At 41.0% G+C, this 21,433-nt stretch overlaps 1 protein-coding gene across 2 annotated transcripts in view; it reads right to left on the reverse strand.

Annotated features, from left to right (window-relative positions):
- Nucleotides 1–21,433, reverse strand: part of SLIT3 (slit guidance ligand 3) — a 393,886-nt gene that overhangs the window by 306,483 nt on the left and 65,970 nt on the right. The gene's annotated exons all lie outside the window — the stretch shown is intronic.

Consider the following 21,433-nt stretch of genomic DNA (forward strand, 5'->3'; position numbering starts at 1 on the left):
AAATAATCTTTTCAATCAACCATTACGCCTCCGTGACTGATTCTAGCTCGAGCGTACCATACCGCGCCGCGGTTTTCTCCGGCCCCGCGTGCCCGGGCTGCTGGCCACAGCCTGTGTGCACAAAGACGGGCCCGGCTCGCCCCCGAGATCGGGAGCCGGCCTGCACAAGGAGTAGATCAAATGAAGTGAAGCAAGAAGCACAATGTGTGCCTTAAGTGATCTAGGGAAAATGAATGGCGAACTTATAAGGGCCATGGTTCTTTACTTGTCAGAATATCTTTCAATTGATCAGTTCTTACAGTGCATAACAAATATTCCACTTTCAATAATACTTTTCACTCTACTGGTAGTCCTACAATAAGCTACTAAATGGACTTGAATGGTGAGTAAACTACTGTCTGTGTAATCAAAAGCAACAGTCTTTTCTTCTTACTTAGTATACAAGACAATATGAGATTACCCTCCCAATTAATTCTAAATATACTGAAATACTCATGATCAGTACTGCAATGTCCACAAATCCACTGGCATCCACATATTATTCAATCAGCAAACTAGAGGATTAACAGGGATGGATATTGGGGGAGGGGGGAGGAAGGGGTCACTGATGCACTTGCAGCCTACTTTGCTTCCTGTTCCCAAAGTTTAAAACCAACTGCCCAGCAGTGGCAGTGGCAGCAGCCTTTTTAGTCAGGCAGTGCTGGGAGAGCCAGTTGACTTCATGGCCCATTACCATCTATTTGATCCCTTCTAAACTCTTCATTCCACAGGTGTTAATGACCTTCTCTTCTTTTTTTATATTTCACCAAGCAACCTGCCATTCTGCTGGCTCTTAGCTGCTCTGGGTAATGAAGCTCCTATTTCATAGCCCTGTAGTTTGTTTTTAATGAAGTTATTTGTTTTTGCTTAAATCTTAAACTGGCAATAAAGCCCTAGGCCCCTAGAATATTAGTAAAGCTTCTAGTTTATTTTTAACTTGAGAAAAGTATGTGTTGTTTTACATGTGATATTGGGCCTCACCATGTGCACCCCCCTTTTCAAAGTTCTAGATCTGCCCATGAGGATTAGTAATGTATACAACAAAAGCTGGCATGAAAACAGGCCTCTCCTAGACAGAATTCAGGTCAACTTAACTGTGAGCCTGTGTCCTTGCACATCCTAAAGTTCAACATATGTAGTAACTTCTAAGAACAGGCTGAGGTGCCATTTGCCTATCTATCCACTTCACACTCAGATTGCAGTTTCATATGTGATAAACAGGTACGTACACATTTTTACAGGGACAATCAACAAAATAGAAGTGCAGGAGCGTCACTGAATAATAATTCTTTAATCCACAAAAGCAAATATAAGGATCCAGAAAAGAAGAAAAAAAAAAAAAGGAAAAAATACCCACACAGAGAAAATGAAACCACCATCTAGGAACTGAAGTCCACAGTTCCTGAATAATGAGAAAAGCAATTGAGGAAAAGAAAGAAGAAAAAAAATCTGGGATTCCAGGGGGTTGTTTTATAGGGTTTTGGCCAGCAGTACTTGAAATACAGCCATGAATTCTCTGCCCTTTGCCACAAATGAGCAGCAGATGGGCTGTGATTGAAATAGATGGTCAAGGGTGGTGTCACCTGCCGGAACATTTTCAGTTTAGTTCCAAAACAAGCTCTTAATTTTTTAGAGGGTCTTTTGTGAGGAATTAGGCAGAATAACTGATGTGTAGTCAGCCTTATTGTGCTAATGTTATTGGGATGGAAACAAGCAATACACATTGCAGTGAGACAGGCTTATTCAAGATGTATTTCTGGAGTGTATATGGATTCTAACCTTGGCATAAAAAACACAGCTTATCTAACTGTACTGTAATAAATGAGTAACTGAAAATTAGGAAATAAAAACTTGGTCTTTACAATTTTTATTCATAAATTCATGTTATGGAAATAGTTGAAAATGGCAATTCAGTTATACGTTTAGAAATGTAAAAACAAGTGATTCATATTGCTGCTGTGGCGCACACTGACACAACACAAATGCTTAGTATGGAATAAGACACTTCCAAGGAACAATCAGGTTCCAGCACAAGAGGTGCTGATGAGTCTAAGGGGGGGAAGACTTTACTATGAATCAGTGCTGACTCACCACAACATTACAGGGAATGATAACCTGGAGATGCTACCTTTCAAATAATGTTGATAGCAAAACTAATGTTTCAACTAGATCCTGTAATATACTTCCTAAAAACTGGAGTGTTAATCTGAGGTTCAAGGTCAAATTCTATAAGTGGTGGACAGAACAACATTTATGTAGCATACACCTTTAGGAAGAGAACTTTTTCCCCTATAAATCCTAGTTTGTTACATAGCATTGTTGCATGCCATAAAACTGTTTCTTCATTCTACCTCTGAGATGTCTACGCTCTTAGGGCTCAGTGTATGTCATGTTTCAGTAGAGTACGATGATGCTTAATTTCTGCAAAAGTATTCCATTTAAAAATCGGAAAAGGCAAGTGCAAAATAATATTTTTTTTTACTGATGACTTGAACCATTTCCCCAGAGTTCTGAATATCTACATTGTTTGGCTTTGTAGTCAATATTTTAAATAGTTGAAAAATGAATGGAATATTCCAGAAAATTTGCCTCCATTATTGGCCGATATTTCATTTTTACTGACTTTTTCTAACTACTGCCATTTAAAAGATATTGCATTCAACAAGTAGAACTCATGAGAATGAGCTGTATAGGACAGACGTGATAAATAGACTTTCTGAAAGGTATTGTACACCCCTCTCATGGGCTTCTGCTCATCCATTCACTTACCACTTTCATTCTGCCATGTCACCTACTGCCTAAAAGCACCAAGTGTATTTCCTAGATGTAGTTTAGCTGTTATACTTTTCCTTTTCCCTCCTCCATTCAGATATGAAGCACGGATCTATCTGCCTTTGGAAATCTGGTTTTTAAAGCTTAGACAACAGTTCACATCAAAGAACAAGAACAATTTCCTTTTTTTCTCACTCTAATAAAATTATCAGTCTAGAACACAAATAAGTCCTAGATGGATTTGAATGCATTTTTCTTCTAGTAACATATGGTAGAGGATCAAATCCTTTCCCCACCTTTTTCTCAAATGACTTTGTAGCCCTGGAATCAGACAGTAAACAAAACAGAGAAAGCAAATGGAAGAGGATGCAGTTAAAGGTGACAAATGATCTTTTAGCAAAGAATAAGCACTCAAATCTCATCTTAATCCATCTCAAGGTTCACTTAGGTGCAAATCTTTTCATCACCTCCTCATCTGGCGCCTGTACAACTGACACCCACAGCGCGAAAACATAAAGGATAAAAAAAAAGAAGCCTGATGCAGCTTTCGTAGAGCCAGATCACATTCTTCGGAGTGACGAAGCTATTTGTCTTGAAGAGTAATTCCCACTGCAGAATGGGGGAGACAGCCATATTAATTTGGACCTCAGCTCTCTCTCTTTCATTGAGGGAAAGAAAGAATTTGTTACATGGCTCACTAATGGAGCAGTTTGCTAGCAATTTTCCCATTTCAAACAACATCTCAGCTGCTAATGTGTAATGGTTTGTCAAGCCTACCCATAACACAGACAAATCACTAGCTTTGAAAAAAAGAGAGAAAGAGTGAAGCATCAGTACTGATAATTCCTAGCTGTCAAATGAATAGAGTCTACAAATCAGACAGCCACGCTCTATTACCAGTGTTGTTGTGCTTTGCTTGAGATACGTCAGAAAAGTCCCTTCTGCATTGGGCAGTCATGAACTTCCCAGCTGGAAAAGGGTGAGAGTAAGTAAAACAGCCAATCTGCTCCATGGATCAGTGTTGCTCTACTTACAATGCCAAGGTTCTTGAATGTTTACAGCATCTGGGTGGCCAATAGTTTAAATCAATATGGGGTAGAAGAAGCAAGGATCAAATGAGTGTGCATCAGTACTTCACTGGTTCTCATTTGTTTGGCAGAAAAGATAGAGCCTGTCTAAAGGTCAGTGGGAATGATTAACCTTTACTCCTGTGGCCTAAAAGGATGGAGTGCAGAAATGCAGGAATTTGCAGGATGGCAGATCAAGGCTAGTTGTGGGAAATGTATTAAAATGTATTAATTAATCTTATCCAGTGGGATAAAGAGCTTGAGGCTAGAAACAGGAGACTATAGATAGATGATGGGAATCTCTAGAAAGTGTTAGGCCCAACAAGAGATGATATTTTCCCTGAAACAGTGAGAAAAATAAGTGTCGCACCCTACACTTGGACTTTGATGAAGGAAGCTCTATTGGACATTTGGCCTTGATATAGGAACAGGACATGCTTTAGACTTACTCTTCCTCCAAAAAAAATCTCTCATATGGGCTTTGAGGCCTGATTTAGGGATTCTGAACTCTTTCCTGCCTTCAATGACCTGTCCCATTCTATTAGACTAGGTGCACAATAATTACACATCACTGATTACTAGGGAAAAGCATTCAACTGTTTATCCAAAGATAAGCACCATTTAAAATGTCCTCTGGTTGCAGAAGAGGTTTTGCTCTGGGCTTATACAATCAGAACCTACTATTTAGTTACTAATTTAATGAAGAAAATAAAATATTACTATGGAATTAATGGAGCACATAACAAAGCAAGCCCAATAAATAATTTGGACAGCACCTTGTAGGCCAAGTCTGAGGCCATAAGAAATGCACAATCCTGTTTCTCAAGACTCTCTGTCACGCTATACTGCTAAACGATTCTCTTTGTGCCCGTCTTCTCTCTCCAACTCCCCCCGATCAGGAAGACAACAGAAATGCTTTAATGTTTGTGTGTGTTTTGGCATACGTGGGAATAAAGCTGCTCACGCTCTCTTCTTCTTTTAGGTAATACATACTTAAAGCTTTCAATCCCCTCCTAACTGAAGCTGCTGCTATTAACATTAGAAGGAACTGACTGTCTACATGGTTGGTTGCATTTTAGCCTGATCACCATCAATACAGTCTTTGAGCACCTATCAAATAAAAACAATAAAATTTATTATGAATCATAACAAACCCCATAAAGTTTTTGTCCTGATACCCACTTCTCTTGAGAGTGTCCCTTCCAATTTCAGAATTTGTTGAAGGACAGAGAAGCTGTGGCCAGTGATCTGTCGTCTTAACTTAATACAAAAGGTTAGCTAGCATCTCTCTCCCTTGTCCCAATCTGTTTTAAAAATTAGCTAGCTACCTCTTGCTCCTATCCACACTACAGCTTTAAAAAGCTAATAACTGAATTTTCCAAATTTAGAAAACCTGACACTTCCACTTCTACAGCCCTTTTCCAGTCTCTACCTTTAAACCCTTCTTGGTATCTTACTGAGGCTATTCTAGACACCTACCTCCCTTGTAGCTGTTACCCCAAGTAGTAGAGATGGTGGAAGGGTTTCCCCTTCTTTGACTGGTAGGCTGGGAATGAGGAACCATGATCATCTCCTACCATCAGCTATCAGTTTTTGGGATGGGGTAGAAAATAAGAATGCATCTGAAGTGAAGGTTGCATGGGATTGCAAGACTCCTGCTCAGTGCAGCAGTCTTCTGGCTTCGCCTATGTTCTTCTTCATGTGCTGCAGGAGAGGTGTGGAAATGGGCAGGAAAAAGATCTATGTGATTTCTCTCTATATGCAGGCAGGGGCACTAGAGGGGATCTCAAAAACATCTCTCATAAGTTAACTGCTGTGGTCATAGCAGCAGTAGTTATTTGCAGAGAGGGTGGCAAGTGTTAAACAGGGCCAAATTCTGCTTTCCTAGGTACGATATAATAATGCTTTGCCACTTCCCTCATCAGGTAAAACAAACCTCTGATCAAGTTAATCAAATCACTCTTTTCAGAGTTCTCCTGAGGATTTTTGGTAGAGTGTCACAAATCATCCTTTGTCTAACCCCATATTCACCTGACTTAATTTACAAAAAACTAAGATCATACTCTAGGGGAGAAAACCTCTATAACCCTATTCTCTACCCTTCCAGTGGGCAGAGGAACATCTGTATGTAGATCCAGTGACTTCAATAGGGCAATAGAGGAGTCTGCCTGTGTGGTTTTTAGTGCAGGATCAGGTCCTTTATTTAAAGCAATGAAATGCTTATGGGATCCGAAAGTTGGCTCTGTTAACAAGGGGTTTGTTCAGTTTCTGAGCCCTTTCCAACTAAGTATTATGTGGGGATACTGTACCATCTGAAACCTAGTATTGGGAAGTGCATGGCTTGTAATTGCCAACTGGCAGTGTACAAACTGGCCTGCAGTCATATTTCATACATGTGAACAAGCAAAGGCTTTTAATTAATCAAGTTTATACTGCATACATGGTATTTCGTTTTATCTCTCTGTTTTTATTATTCTGCCCCATTATAGGAAGAATATCTCAATCCTTAGCAAATCACATGGGAATCTCATTATACTTTTTTAACTCCATAGCAGACTGGCATCCCATCTGATCCTAAAGGTTTGCTATTTCTCTGTACATTGAGGTAGAAACCTCCAATGTAGGTCTTGAACAGTGATCCCAAATGTCTTGATAATAGCACAAGCAATGCAGAGTGTTGAGGCAAAATGTAAATTTATACTTCTGCCAATTATGTCACAAAATATACTACATTCAAATAGGTTTATGTTCCTTTTTCTAAGCCAAACAATATTTTTTGGATTTGTTGGAAGTGTTCCCTAGCATAAAACTAACTGAAAGAAAAAGTCATCATATAATCTAGTTTCTTTCTTGTACATGATGCCGAAGGTTCCCTAAAATCTTTTTAGTATAAACTATAAATATGAAGTAGAGAAAAGGATTCAGAAGAAAAGATGAAAGACAAGGACAGATGGAAAAAGTGCAAAGAGTTTCCTACATTGATAAAGGATTGTTACTGTTAATATTTTATTGAGTACATACTAGGCTTCAGATGGAACAGAATCCCCAAATACTGCTGAGTTGGAAAAGGCTTAGAGACTGAACAAACCCCTTGATAACAGAGCCAACCCTTGGGTCCTATAATATTATTTCAGGACTGAAAGCTGGGTTCTATGTGCTGCATATCCTTTCAGTGGAAACATCCGTCATGTAATAAAAGCTAGCAGGAAAAACTGTGCAAAACGTACCAATCACACAGCAGAACATCTTCCTGTTACATCAAAACTGATTAGTACATTTAAAAAATATTCATGCCTTGCTATTCCATATTTTTATTTTTCCTGATTAGTTCCCATTTCCATAATGAACTTTTGAGACACATACACACGATACAATACAATTATCACCTTGCAATATTTAGCCAACCTTATAAATTGTGGCTTACAGAATAAGATGCAATTTTAAGTTACAAATATGACTATGATTTGCTTGGTAAACTAGAAGGTTAGAAACTATATTTGAAGGATACCTGTAATAGATAGAAAAGGGTCTTTGTCTTTTTGTTGTTCTGAATGACCTCATCTGCTTTATTTTATAGTAAATTAGCCAATTTGATTATGTGGTATTATGTTATAGCCCTTACTGGTTATATAGAGCCAGATTTGTGCGCCTGGTGAGCTGACATGATGCCTTAGAAAACACTCCCAAGACTGCTCTTACAGAGTTTACCTTGGACAGAACAAGCCCAAAAATGACACAGGCAGAAGAGTGAATACACTTAAAATAGTATTGTGTTTTGATTTATTAAAAACAAAACACATTTGCATGTGCTTAGCAGCCACAGGAATCACATGGCAGAAATCTGAGAATAAGGAAATACCTAACACATAGCATGGCTTAATCAAACAGTTTAAATGACCACTACTTTGTAAAAATTCTGTTTAAAAGAAAAAAAAACCCTAATATTTACCTTTAATCTCCAAACAATTTCGGTGTCAAATATTTCCTTCAGGAGTTCTGGAAATACTGATCTATTGTTCTTGCTCACTCCCTATGGAGTTTAACAAAAACTATGAAAAGAAAAATGTATGTATTGGCAATGCTAGTCATGCATACTCCTGTTCGTACTGCACACTGCAATGCCCATACAAAGAAGAACCACCTATTCTTCTTTAGCTGCCTCTGTGCAGGAAAACATCTTTATTCTTACCAACAATCACCGATTTACATCTTCTCCACTGATGGTTCAGTTAATCTGAAATATCTTCCCTGCTATTCTCATTTCCTTTTACTCAATGGAGAGCGCCTCTAGTACAAGCCTGGACAGTAGAAATATATTTTGATGGAAACCATAAGCAGGCAGTGGCACAGTTTGCCTAATTAGAAAGCAGTAGACAAAATTGACATGTAAAGTTGTCCAGAGCCAATTGACATCAGTCAGTGAAAATCATATGATTCAAAAAAAGGACAGGCAAACTCTTCTCTCTTACCCTAAGGACCAACCAGTGGTAATTACAGAGCAGTTATTAGAGATGTTATAAAAAATTGCCTTAAACCACATTATTTATTGCAAAACTGAAAACAATCTGTTATATTAACTTCCAGAGGAAAGTACAAAGGAAAAATACGGAATTGTCTTTCTCCTTCCCCCAAGTTTGATGGGCACTACTTTTATTAAAAATGAAATTAGTTTTGAAAATAATTCTAAACACTGGCCACTAAAAAAAGAGACTTTCAAAGCTACATTTTAATGCAGACTAAATGGTTATGGATCCAGTTTTAAATTACTGAATACAATGGATTTATTCCACTAGAGCTACTACAGGCCCCTCCTACTACAATGGTTTGTTGGTCATGTTAACATATGCAAAATCAATTTTGGAAACACTAGCATAGCTATTCATTTTAAGAAAAACTAGCTCCTGTAATACACTTTAAGGCGACAACCTTCCACTCAGAGTAACATGCCCCTATTCTAGATACCTGGGAGACTCACTGTAGTCATGTAGCACCTAGATAGCAGAGCAGGCAGTAGCAGGGAGAGCTAGGCAGGCAGCTTTTCTACACCTGCATGTTTACAATCACAACGTTTTTAATCCAATTAACCATTTAAATCTTTAAAATAGTCACCAACTATACTGAAGAAGCCCCAAAAAGCTTCAAATGAAGCAGTACAGGTGTAAACAGAATAAAAAGACCTCTGATGTTTATTTGCCTGCTCTACCCATTATACCATCATTCCTCCCAACACAGTATTTCTCTTGCACCAATTAATTTTTTTGAAAACAAAAAAAAATTTGGCCAAGCAGCACATTCTTTAAAGGTACAGTGAACAGAAGATTACCAAGTTAAAGCAGTTCTCTCGAGGAAAGTTATTTTTGTTTGCTATTCCCCTGACAGGGGTAGGAGACAACGAGTATTTATGTATAGCAACTGGTTTTTCCATAATGCTAACTGAACTTATTGATGATTTTCCTCAGTATACAAGAAGCCATTACATACCAAAGTAAATTCCGTATGATATCCACTGATGTTGGTTATCAGCAGAACCAAACAATGTATAAAACAGGCTCACAAAAACCCAAATGACTTGAGGCTCTCACTCACTTTGAACCAAGTCAAGGATCAGTTTTATGATTGAAAAATTTGGTTTAACTCTTAAATATTCTGTACACCTGTGCAGCAACTGATATTGGCTTGGGTTGGAAGTGCAAATACTTGACCTCAGCAAGACTGGCTCTTGTTATATTTCTGAGCTGATCAAAATCAAGCAATCCTGGGAATTTTGCAAAAGGCTTTTTCTTGAGGGATTTCTAACCTGTTTTCTCACTCTGAAAGGAACAGATCCGCATCCAAAAGCAAGCCTCCAAAATTTTGACTTTCAGCCATTTCTGACTTAGGTATAACAGCCCAGATCCAACACTTCATTACTCCAATTTTATGCAATTCACTCCCTCTCAATTTCAGATGTGCTACAGTGGTGTAAAACTGGATCACCATAATGGTGAATCAAATCCAACACAGGCAGAGCACAAGGTTAAAAGCTCCAATGACAGATGCAAGGATAATTCTACTATAAGTATAAAGCTTAATAAGGTAATAATATACTAAGGATACATTTTGGGTTGCTGGAGGGTGAGTCATGATGTTGATGATACAAGTCTGAAACCCCTGGGTTTCATAGTCTTGAATAGAAGCACATGTCAGGGATTGAAGAGACCTAATAGTCTGCCAGGTGGGCCAGTGCAGAGCTGTTCCCCATTACATTTGTTCTGTGTTCCATTCCAACACACAAAAATCTGTGTGAAAAGAACATTATTTATGTAATACAAATTATAGCAGGGGTGGTCAAGCAGCAGCACATGTGCCACAAGTGTCATAGGTAGCCTCCATGTGTGGTACACAGCAGATCAAGGAAGGAGCAGGCAGCACAGCAATAGATAGGGCATGGAACAAAAGGCAGAGCAGCAGCCTGGACACAGAGCACAGGTTAGGGAGCAGAAAGGAGAAAAGTAGATTGGATAGGGAGCACAGGTCATGGAGCAGAAAGCAGAGCAGCAGATGGGGCATTGGAAGGGTATCAGAATGGTACTCAAGAGCTTGGGGCTAATTTATGGCAGGCCTACTGAAACAGTTGGCCCCCCACTGATGTACCCAATGCCACTACTCTGTGGTATCTTAATTTGTGCAAACATCCTTGCGTGGATGCATTATAACAGTCTTACATTACTGGATCACATATTATTCTTTCAACGGCAGTCCTTCCTTAGTTCATGCACAGAATAGATTATACTCACTTAATGAACAGCTAGTCAATATTTCACTTTTTTCCCCCCCAGTTGTTCAACATATGACTGTAGGCCTTATTTACTTAGCCTTCCTCCACTCCCCCCCCTCCCCCCAAACATGTAAATTTTAAGACATGATTAAAAGGTTAATCACACCTTAAATAGTAAACAGCCACATGTGCACCTCAGTTTTACATGTCATAATGTGGAATAAGCCACAAAATTCTTCCCATGTATAATGTGGAATATCTTTGTGGCTCACTTTAAATTGAACCTGTCACCAGGACCTACTGCAGCCCTGTGTGCCACCCAGCTGTCACAGCCCAATGTTGCAATCCCCATGTACCAGAAGCAGTGTAAACCCTGTGTGCCACCCAGCTTATATCAGCCAACAATCAGCTGGATTGACAGGGAGCTATAAAACTTCATATGCCATTAAGATGCCACTAAGATGGGCAGCACACATGGTTTTGCAGGTCCTGGTGTACACGGAGCTTGGCTGTTGAGGCCCAATGCCAGGCTCCCTGTGCACTAAGCTGATTGCCGGCTGGGGCTGGAGTCCAGTTTGGTTCCCAGCTCCATTTGACTATCAGCTGGTTGGTGTCATCTTGGTGGTGCAGGGGGAGCCCAGGCAAGTAAGGCACCATTGGGATCTAACCCCCAATCCCAAAATCTTGTGTCCTGCTATGCATGTATAGCATAGCAGGACACTTGATTGTTTGAACTGAGGGTTAGATCCCATCACATCTTAAAGTGAACATCTGTCAGGGTCCTTAGATGCTTCACATAAAGTGAAAAGGGCTATAGACAAGTGAGTGAAAGTTTGAGTTTCACGAACAATTCATTTTATTCATAGTACCACACTGTGAGTGAGTGGTTGGATAGCGTTCCCAATTTAGAGATGAAGCACAGAGAGAGGGTGTAAAAGTTTTCACTGATTTCGGATGCAAAATTTTAGATACTTGGGAACTGATTTTTTCAGAGTACTCAGCATTCTACTGAACTTTATATGTCAATGAAAGTTGTGTTATAAACTTCAGTCACAGCTGTGAGTCCTCAATGCTTCTGCAAAGGAGACTCCAGAGTCTCAATTAAGCTTGTCAGAAAATAAGGAAATTAAAGCAGCCACCTGTGAAATGCTGGGTTTAAGTGACTCACCTAACATTATGTAGGAACTCTGTGGCAGAGGCAGGAATATAATATAGATCTCTAGGGCAACATTTACGTGCCTCAATCATAGGACCATCTTTTCTCATCCCTGCAATTACCTGCCTCATTCATGACACACCACCATATTTCTGCAAATAAAGGGCCCACAGACAGTTTTCTTCATTTTCCAACTCTGATTCATTTCCAAAATGAGTCATAGTTGAAGAGGCAACTTTAATTCTGGCATTTCCTAAATTTGAATTGGCAGTCATAATGTTCTTTTAACATTTCATGTGTGCAAAAAAAGTCAACTGAAAAAAAAAAAAATCCAAAACAAATTCCCATCACTGACTTTCCCATGAGACATCAGCAGGATTGAACTTTCAGATCAACCACACAAACCTTTCGTTAGAACCAGAGTGAATTATAACAACAGTAGGTTATTACCATTTATAAGGACCAGCACTAGAAGGGGAAAGGACAGAAAGTTTGCTAGTGTGGGGAGTGCCTCAGATCTTAGATTCTGTTCCAAGCCCTGGAAAGGAATTGCTCAGCAGGTACAGACTCCTTTGTCTTCTTCCCTCCTTCAGGGTTGACTTCTTCAGTCTGACCATCCCTACATGTGTCCCATGCCTTGCAGGTGTTACTACCATCATCATCTCTATACGGCCCTGGCGTTGAGCCCTCTGGGTCCTCTCTCTCTGCAACACACAGGCTCCGAGTTCTCTAGTAACTGGCTTTCTGTGCCTTTCTCTTTGATGCCTGACCCTGTGCCTCTCTCCTGGGCACCTACTTCTGCATCCCCTTAGCTGAGTCCCTTCCCTCTGGCACTAGGGGCTCACCTGACCCTGCACCTGGGCCACTCTCGTGCTGTGGGCTCACCAAGACCTTCTGTCTGTGACCTCCTGATGCTCTGGACTCACTGCACCCTTCTGGCTGTGCCCCTCTCGTGCTCTGGTCACTGCCTGACACTGGGCTCTACCAAATCATTTGCCCTTTCTCTACAGGCACTAATGAGGCCTCCAAATCTCCCCTTCTAACCTCATCCTACTCCTCCGGGGTAAACATGAACACAAACACAAGCCCCTAAGCTATAACATAAATACTAACTTCCACTCAGAGTAGCACACCCCTATTCTAGGTACCTGGGAGACCCACTGTAGTCATGTATCACCTAGAGAGCAGAGCAGAGCTAGGCAGGCAGCACCATGTCTCAAGTAGCTTCAGCAGACAAGAGCTCCTTCCTGTCAGTTGCCAGAGAGAGAGTATGCGTCTGCTAGCTAGCGCCTGGGCTTATATATCCCAGAGCCTTGCCTTCTGCTGGTCAGGTGACATTGGTAGGTGTGGCCAATTACTTCCTTAGGCTGTTACCATGGCAACCTGCAGCTGGGGAGCCCTGCTTAGCCTGCCAAGCTCGCTGGCCAGGTTGCTTCAGCCTTAAGGAGCAGGCACACCTTAGTGCCCTGCTATGCCAGGCCTTAAAAATTTCCAAGGATGGAGATTCCACCACCTCTCTGGATAACTTGTTCCAGTGCATCACCACCCCCCTCGTGAGGAAGCTTTTCTTAATATCCAACCTAAACCTCTCTTGCTGCAGCTTGAGACCATTGCTCCTTGTTCTGTCTGAGAACAGTTTAACTCCATCCTCTCTGGAACCACCCTTCAGGTAGTTAAAGGCTGTTATCAAATCCCCTCTCAGTCTTTTCTTCTCCAAGTGAATAAACCCAGTTTTCTCAGCCTCTCCCCATAAGTCATGTGCCCCAGCCCCAGAACCATTTTTGTTGCTTTCTGCTGGAGTCTCTCCAACTTATACACATCCTTTCTGTAGTGGGGGAGGGGGGCAAAACGGGATACAGTCTCCAGCTGTGGCCTCACCAGTGCAGAATACAGCAGAATAATTACTTCCCTCGATCTGCTGGCAACACTTGAACTACACCCAGTATGCTGTTAGCCTTCTTGGCAACAAGAGCACACTGCTGACTCATATCCATCTTATTGTCCACTGTAACCCCCAAATCCTTTTCTTCAGAGCTGCAGTCAGTCCCCAGGCTGTAGCAGTACATGGGATTCTTCCATTCTAAGTGCAGGACTTTGCACTTGTTCTTGTTGAATCTTGTGAGATTTCTTCTGGCCCAATCCTCCAATTTGTCTAGATCATGCTGAATCCTAGCCCTACACTCCAGTGTACCTACTACACCCCCCAGCTTGGTCTCCTCTGCAAACTTGCTGAGGGTGCACTCCATCCCATCTTACAGATTGTTAATGAAGATATTGAACAAAATCACCTCCAAGACCGACCCCTGGGACACTCCACTTGATACCAGCTGCCAGCTAGACATGGAACCATTGATTACTACCTGTTGAGCCTGACAATCCAGCCAGCTTTCTATCTACTTTATAGTCCATTCATCCAACCCATACTTCCTCAGCTTGCTTGCAAGAATGCTGTAGGAGATGGTATCAAAAACCTGCTGAAGTCAAGGTATATTAAGTCCACATCGACAAAACCATTTATCTCATCATAGAAGGCAATCAGGTTGGTCAGGTGTGACTTGCTCTTGGTGAATTCATGCTGACTGTTCCTAATCATCATCTTCTCCTTCAAGTGCTTAGAAATGGATTATTTGAGGACCTGCTCCATAATTTTTCTGGGGACGGAGGTGAGGCAGACTGGTCTGTAGTTCCTTGGATCCTCCTTCTTCCCTTCTACTCCCTTTCCCCTCCTCCCATTCTGAAAACAGCTTGAGCCTGGCAGACAGCAGAGACATAAGTTACAGAAAATGCTCTGTTTTAAAACAACTTCATCTGAGCTCTCAGGGAATGAGGGTTTAGATTTTCACCCAATTAGCTATTCTTGAACCAGTCTGCAGCTATGCCTGCCCTAACCGAAACAGTGAAGTGCCCACCACCTCCACTTAGCTTACTCTAAGAGCTAATCTTTTTCAGTCAGGCTATTTTCCTTCTGTATTCTTGTACAAGGAGGCTTAGTGCTCCTGCTACTTTAAGAGAAGGCAGGCCACCTGAGAAGCAGCCTGTAGGTGTGCCAGAGGACCACAGGGCCCAGAGAGAATGGAGGATCAGAGGGCACAGAGAAAGAGCAGGGGCTAGAGAGCTCAGAAAGAGAGCAGAGGTCTGGAGGGTCCAGGGAGCAGGCAGGGTCAGGGTGCCCATGCATCTCATTGGCATAGGAGTGGAACCATGGCTCAGGAAGAGCCACAGCCAGAGACTGGTAGGGCTGGAAAGCCCAGTGGTCTTAAGTGGCCTAGATGTGGGGCCATGGTCTAAGGAGAAGGACTGATGGGCCACAGCAAGAGGCTAAGGAGGCCAAAGTGTCAGCCTATAGGGGGGCTGGTATAAGGACAGATAGAGCCAGAAGCCCATAACCTGTAGGGACAATATGATTTGATTAGTACGTGTGACATCTGTGAGGCTTGGGTGTTCAGACTGGGGAGGACAGAGCCCGCATAATGAGCCCTTAAGGTGGACAGCGGAGACACCTGAGCTCAGAAGCCTGAGATCAGGCCTGAGAAGCCCTGGGACAGCCTCCCTATTCTAAAGACATAATCACGTCAAGGGGAATTGATGGGGAGATTGCCTGAAGAAAGTATAGGAGAGAAGGGCTAAGGGGGTCTCCAGGGGCTTCATAGCCACCCCCTGGGGCAGGACCCTGTTACAGTCCTAAATTCCTTTTCTTTATATTGCTATTCACCCTACATACCTGCAATGTAGGTACTGTTTAAATACATTTAAAATGCTTTTATCTTTGATTCATCTGCAATTTGCCAAGTTAAATTTGTTTTACTATTTCTTCTTAAGTCAATTCCTCCAGCTGCTTAACCACTTAAGTTCTCATCTGAATTACCAGTGGAGACAAGCAGAAGCTTATTAAGCTTTCTCTTGCCATCCCTTTCAGGTGTGCTGCTTTGAGAAGAATTTTTTCTCTGAATCACACTGTAAGAAAGCCATGTTGTAAGCAGTGGGGCCTTTATTAAATACTACAACACACAGTCTGTAGCTCTCAGTTTCATTTTTTTCTAACCCTTTTTTTCCCTCAGTGAATTTGGCTGATGGTGTCAGCTCCAGGATCAAAATGATTCTTTGTAAAACATGAATTGCACTACACTCTCATACTATTTATTTTATTAGGAAAAAGGCTTCAATACAGCTTTCATCTTATTTTTTTCTTAATTTCTGCTTGGTAGATGGGGCAGGATTACAAGGAGGGACTTCTGAAAAAATTACAGGGCAGCGCAGAGGATGAAACTCGGGTTATGGAGTTTTTCACCTCCAAGCTACAAGCAGCAAGGTCAATAGCAAGTAAAAATGGTTACCATATGACAGCCATTTGGTAGCCTAGGACAAGCGAGTGGTTGGTCTCGGTCCAGTTCATAGCAGCTTGACTTATCATCAAACCCAACAATTAGCACTTATTGGCAAACACAGCAGAGAGGTTCTGTCTATGAAGACCAAGGAAGGCAGGCAAGAAAAAAAGCTGACTATAACATTTTTAATTAATAGTGAAACAGACAGCAGAATGTAGGTCATCTTTGATAACCATGTTTTAGAGTAGCTGCTACATGTTTAATTTTATGCGGGACAAACCAGCTACTGTCAGTCAAGGGATCATATTTGATATGAATGGGATTACCAAGGAATATTGAATTAATGGAGACAAGAATTTGAAAACCATTACTGAATACAACTAATATCTAGAGATGTACACTTGGGGCACAGGACTGAGGGAAGAATGGTAATTTATTATTGACACCCAAAGGGCATCAATTTTTTTACCATGGAGAAAATAATTGTATATGCCATGCTAGAAACAATACTTAAGGGACAGATACAGTAACAACTGCAGCAGTTTCAATTGTGCTTCTATTTGAATGCAAACTAGGATTTCCTGCAACACATTCTATTTCCTGGTACAATTTATTTTGTGGTTTCCTGGATGATTAATTTTTTGGAAGTAGGGGTAGTGCAGACTAAGCAGCCCCAATTTTATGCTCTACAGGAGAACCTGATTTTGGAAAGAATCACCCTAAAAGCAAGTTTGGGTTAAAGCAAGAGGCAACAGGCCAATGACAGCCTCCACTGGAGGACTTTGATGGAATCCTAACTACAGGGAAGAAATAAGGGAGGGCAACAAAAGTACTGCTCCAGCACAACTACCCTGGTAGAAATAGGAAAGGCAGAGCATCCATATGGGGCTTACTTGCCCTACATCTAGATTGCTAGCTAGAGACATAAAACGGAGCTCTGGGTAGGTAAAACTAGGACTCTTGACCTGAGTCATGGACCAAGTGGTCTCATCCCAAAGCAGGGGATACCCAAAACAAACTTTTCTGGGTACACTTTTCTTTAACACTATCTTTCTTAGTTAAGTTGGTATAAAACATGAAAAAAGTCATGCCTCAGAGATTAAAGTCAAGTTATCAAACAAGCATTTGTTCAAGCCCTCCTGCCGCCATTTTGAAGCACGCAACGCTGAATACATGATGCTGCAGGCATTTTAATTAGAGCGGCTGCAAGAGCCGCTCTAATTAAAGTGCCCCCACCTCCACCCCAAAGCACATGTACAGGTGACCTAGACGATAGATATGTCACCACTAAGATACATATTGAGTTCATCCCTGGCTAGAACACACTCAGCTAAGTCTAGTTAAATTTCTTAATATGTATTCCATAAAAATGAAATGTTTACAGGGATTTATCGCAACAGAATGTGAGTAATAAACATTTCTGTAGGGGTTTATCTCACATTACAGTAAAAATGTCTTATTACCACAGATTCTTTCCATTAAAAACTATTCCCACCTGAAATGCCTAGGAATTGATGAGGATATACATAGGATTAAAGTGATTTAAGAGGCTTATCTTCAGACTAAAAGTCGAATAAGTTATATTCCCTAAAATGTAAGGATTCAGAAGTGTCTAAACCATTAAATAGAGCACTAAAAGTTTAATCAGATATTCTATTTAGCTGGCAGATTTATGTCCAACTGTGAGAAAGTTTTCCAAATTGTGACTGGCTGCCACTCCATATAACTTTAAGGTCTCCCAGACTTTTCTTTACCTCGTGGTTTGTAATCCCCCTGCCAGCAGGGCCATTCCCAGAGGGTGTGTACAGCTGTTTGCAACTCCCAGAAGCCATGCGGAGAAACCAGAGCAAGTAACTGAGGGAGTGGGGAGGCTAGTGGATCTGTAGGGGTTGGGGAGGGATTCCCAGTCAGGGGAGGATCCAGGGGGCTAAAAATAGCCCAGCCTTGGTCAGGGGAAAGGAGAGGGTAGGGAAGAGCACAGCCCTGGGGCTGGGGCAAGTGACAGGGCTTTCCCAGCCCTGATGCTGCACTGAGAATACATACAAGCATTCTCTAGATTGGGTTAACCTTTTCCTAGATAGGGTTAACCCAATCTTGATCTCAGTTAGTGCACCTCTTCAGGTAAACAAACTTAGATTGGGCAAAACATTTTTGAGTGATTTAAGTTCTCTGAAGGCCTGCACATTTGGGTATTTATATCAGCCTAACCCTGGGTAAGTCAATCTAACTGTAACAGCTATACATACCCAGAGAGCACGCACATATTTCATTTTTGCAGCAAGTAAAGACATTAGCCCTTGTGGGGAAGGAGAAATTAGAAGAATGTAGGATTGCAAACCCACATTATAACATTATAAAAAGCATGTGGTTATTTCTTTAAAAAGACTTCTGCTGTCTCCTTACAGTGAATAATCCTTTGTTCACTTATTATACCTATATCTAACAGGACACTGTTCAGGGTTTCACTGGCATACATGTGAACTCCATAATCCCAACTGAAGTGGAGTTCCCTTTCAAATTTTGGTAAGATTTTCAAGGACATCCAAGTAACAATTAGGAGACTAAGCCTGAGAGCAATTTAGGCACTCTCAAAAAGTTTGTCTTAATCTTTATTTTTCAAACTCAAACATGTGTGCCTGTGCTCACTGCAGGTGCAACAGAACATCATGTGGACACTGTGATGCTCCCAAGTCTACCAGAAATGAGAAAGAGATACAGATACACATGACCATCCTAAAACAAAAGTAGAGTAGGCAAAGCCAACCCTCCAGATCTGCTAAACTCATATCTGCTATATTTCCACAATATTTCCATTCCTCATCCTTTCTGCCCTGGCTTGGTACTAGTTATTGTTAGAGCAGGCTCCTGAGAATCATGGGATCAGGTTTTAGCCTTGCTACTAACTTGAAATGTGACTTTCTTAATCTGTTGGTGAAAAATAATATAATTACTTAGGAGGAAATGATGCTACGCCTAAAAAAAGATATGGCAAATTCCCACTGACTGAAGGGGAGAAGTACTAGACTCTGAACGTTTTTAAGGTCCTATGAAATCCCTGAATGAAGAATACTGCCAGAAACAAGGCATGTTTCATATTCCAGGTTGTCTTGCAAGGCATAGGATGCAACTGTTCCATCCACATGATTTTGTAGCGGAACTAGTGTAGAAACCTCTCCCCACTAGCTTTAACCCTGCTTCATTCAGGATCAAAGTTAGGGGGATTTACCTAACTTGCACCATTTCAGGACTATACCAATTTAACAGTTACAGCATAACAGTTGATGCATACTCCCAAGCTGCAGATCTCCCCTTTTAAAGTGGCTAAAAATGCATGTGTGCCCATATCAAAGATTTAGTAGCCTATATACTGCCTCAGTGAATCTGGTTGGACTGGTCCTCATGGTGCTGTCAAAGGACACGATTTCTCCATGGTCTCAGTTATTGCACTCACGTATCTCTCAGAAGGTTATAAGCCCAAGACAACTTTATAATCATTTCCTCTTAATGAGCTAGCTGCCATCATACCAGTTCAATTTTCAACTACAACAAGCAAAAGCATATAGGTCAAATAATTATATCTATTTAGCTATCTACTTATGTACCTAATACTGTGCCTTTAATGGCAATTCAGTTAACATCTTGGTGGTAAGACTAGCAGGATTGTGAAAACCAGTGACATTCAAAAGATTAATAATTTTGAAAGTGATGCTTTTTGGTCTCAATGAAGACATGTTCTAGAAAAAAAATCCATGAGGACTTTAATTTGAAGCAGTGAAGTCAGTTGGGAGATTTCAGCTGGACAATGCTCCATATTAACTGGCATTAGAGGTGTGCAAAACAGGCCGTATTCATTTCGGATTTGGCCCAAATCAGGGACAGAGATTTGATTTGTTGATTCAGATCACTGTCCTGATTCAATTTGGCGGAATCTGAATCTTCGATTCTGATTCAGAGAATCAGTGATTCGGGCATAGACACAGCTTTAAATATTTATTCTACATACCTCAAGGTACCAGGTGCAGCTTGTGAAACCTGCGATGCTGGGGCAGATGGAACATCCCATAGGAGCGCGCCTCCCTCCCTGCCTCCCCCACCCCTCCGTATGCTCAGCAGCGAACCCAGAAGTGGACCGGAAGTACTTCTGTTCCACTTCTAGGTCTACTGCCAGGCACACGGGGAACCCCCCCACCCCCGCGCCCCACCATTCTATGCTTGTGTGTAGTACTAACAAAAGAGTATCCTTCTTTAGCTATATGCGTGTCCCCATGGGTGCCTTCTGTTCTTCCAGAAGATTACATTTCTCCTTAATATGAAAGTTCAGATCTCAGGCATCTAAACTTATTCATACACCCTTTTTACCAATCCCATTTCCACCTTACAAAGAGTTACCATCCATCTGTACCAGCACATAATGCCACATACCATGACAGAGAGAGTTGTTATAGGAACTCTTACTTGAATAACCTTAAGCCCAATATAAAATGAAGAAGGCATTCCTCCCTAATATTTTCATACTCCTGACACTTGCTCATTCCCGAGACCCATCAAGAAGTGAAATATTGAAAAATCCTTAAGAAGAAGAAATTTTATGTATGAATATAATTTTCTCTCTTACCAACTAGACTGTTCCAAAATCCCTTTAAAAATCCATTGTAACATCAAGTAAACCACTTTGAGAATGAAAGAGAGGGTAAAGGCAAGGACACACAACAAAATGCATACAAAAATCCAGAATCTAAACTTACAGGTCAGAATTTTAAAAATGTGAGCACACCAAAATTAGGCTAGTATGTACTTAGCACCTCCACTAAACGCTTTCAAACTTTTGAGTATACTTCTCTAACTGTAAGGAAGAGTCATTTCATTCACCAGAGTTTCCAAAATACACACCCTTCTGGCTTTTACAGATATTGGCAATAGATTCTTACCAAATTTGTATAATAACATTTCTCCTGGCTCCTTGTCACTTTTCATATTAACAGAAATCTGAACATCCTCTCCCACACACCACAAACTTGAAGCAGCAGGTCCCAAACAAGTCTCTCCCCCCGCCCTCCCGCTACCTCCAAATGTTGACTGCTAAACAACATGGAAAGTTGAATTACAAACAAATTTCTCCTTCTGTTTTCAACCTTTCGATATTTCCTACTACAAGACTTTTTTCTTAAAAATAAATGTTAGATGTAACTTACACTATCACTTCCAAGGATAGAAAATTTCCAAATGTCTGCCTATGCCCAGGTGACATGCAATATAAAATATTACAAATTCAACCAGGAATGGACAGGTAATTTATTAATTTGAGTTGGGGGGAGGG

The sequence above is a fragment of the Alligator sinensis genome, unplaced genomic scaffold (assembly GCF_000455745.1).
Source record: "Alligator sinensis unplaced genomic scaffold, ASM45574v1 scaffold7_1, whole genome shotgun sequence".
NCBI lineage: Eukaryota > Metazoa > Chordata > Crocodylia > Alligatoridae > Alligator > Alligator sinensis.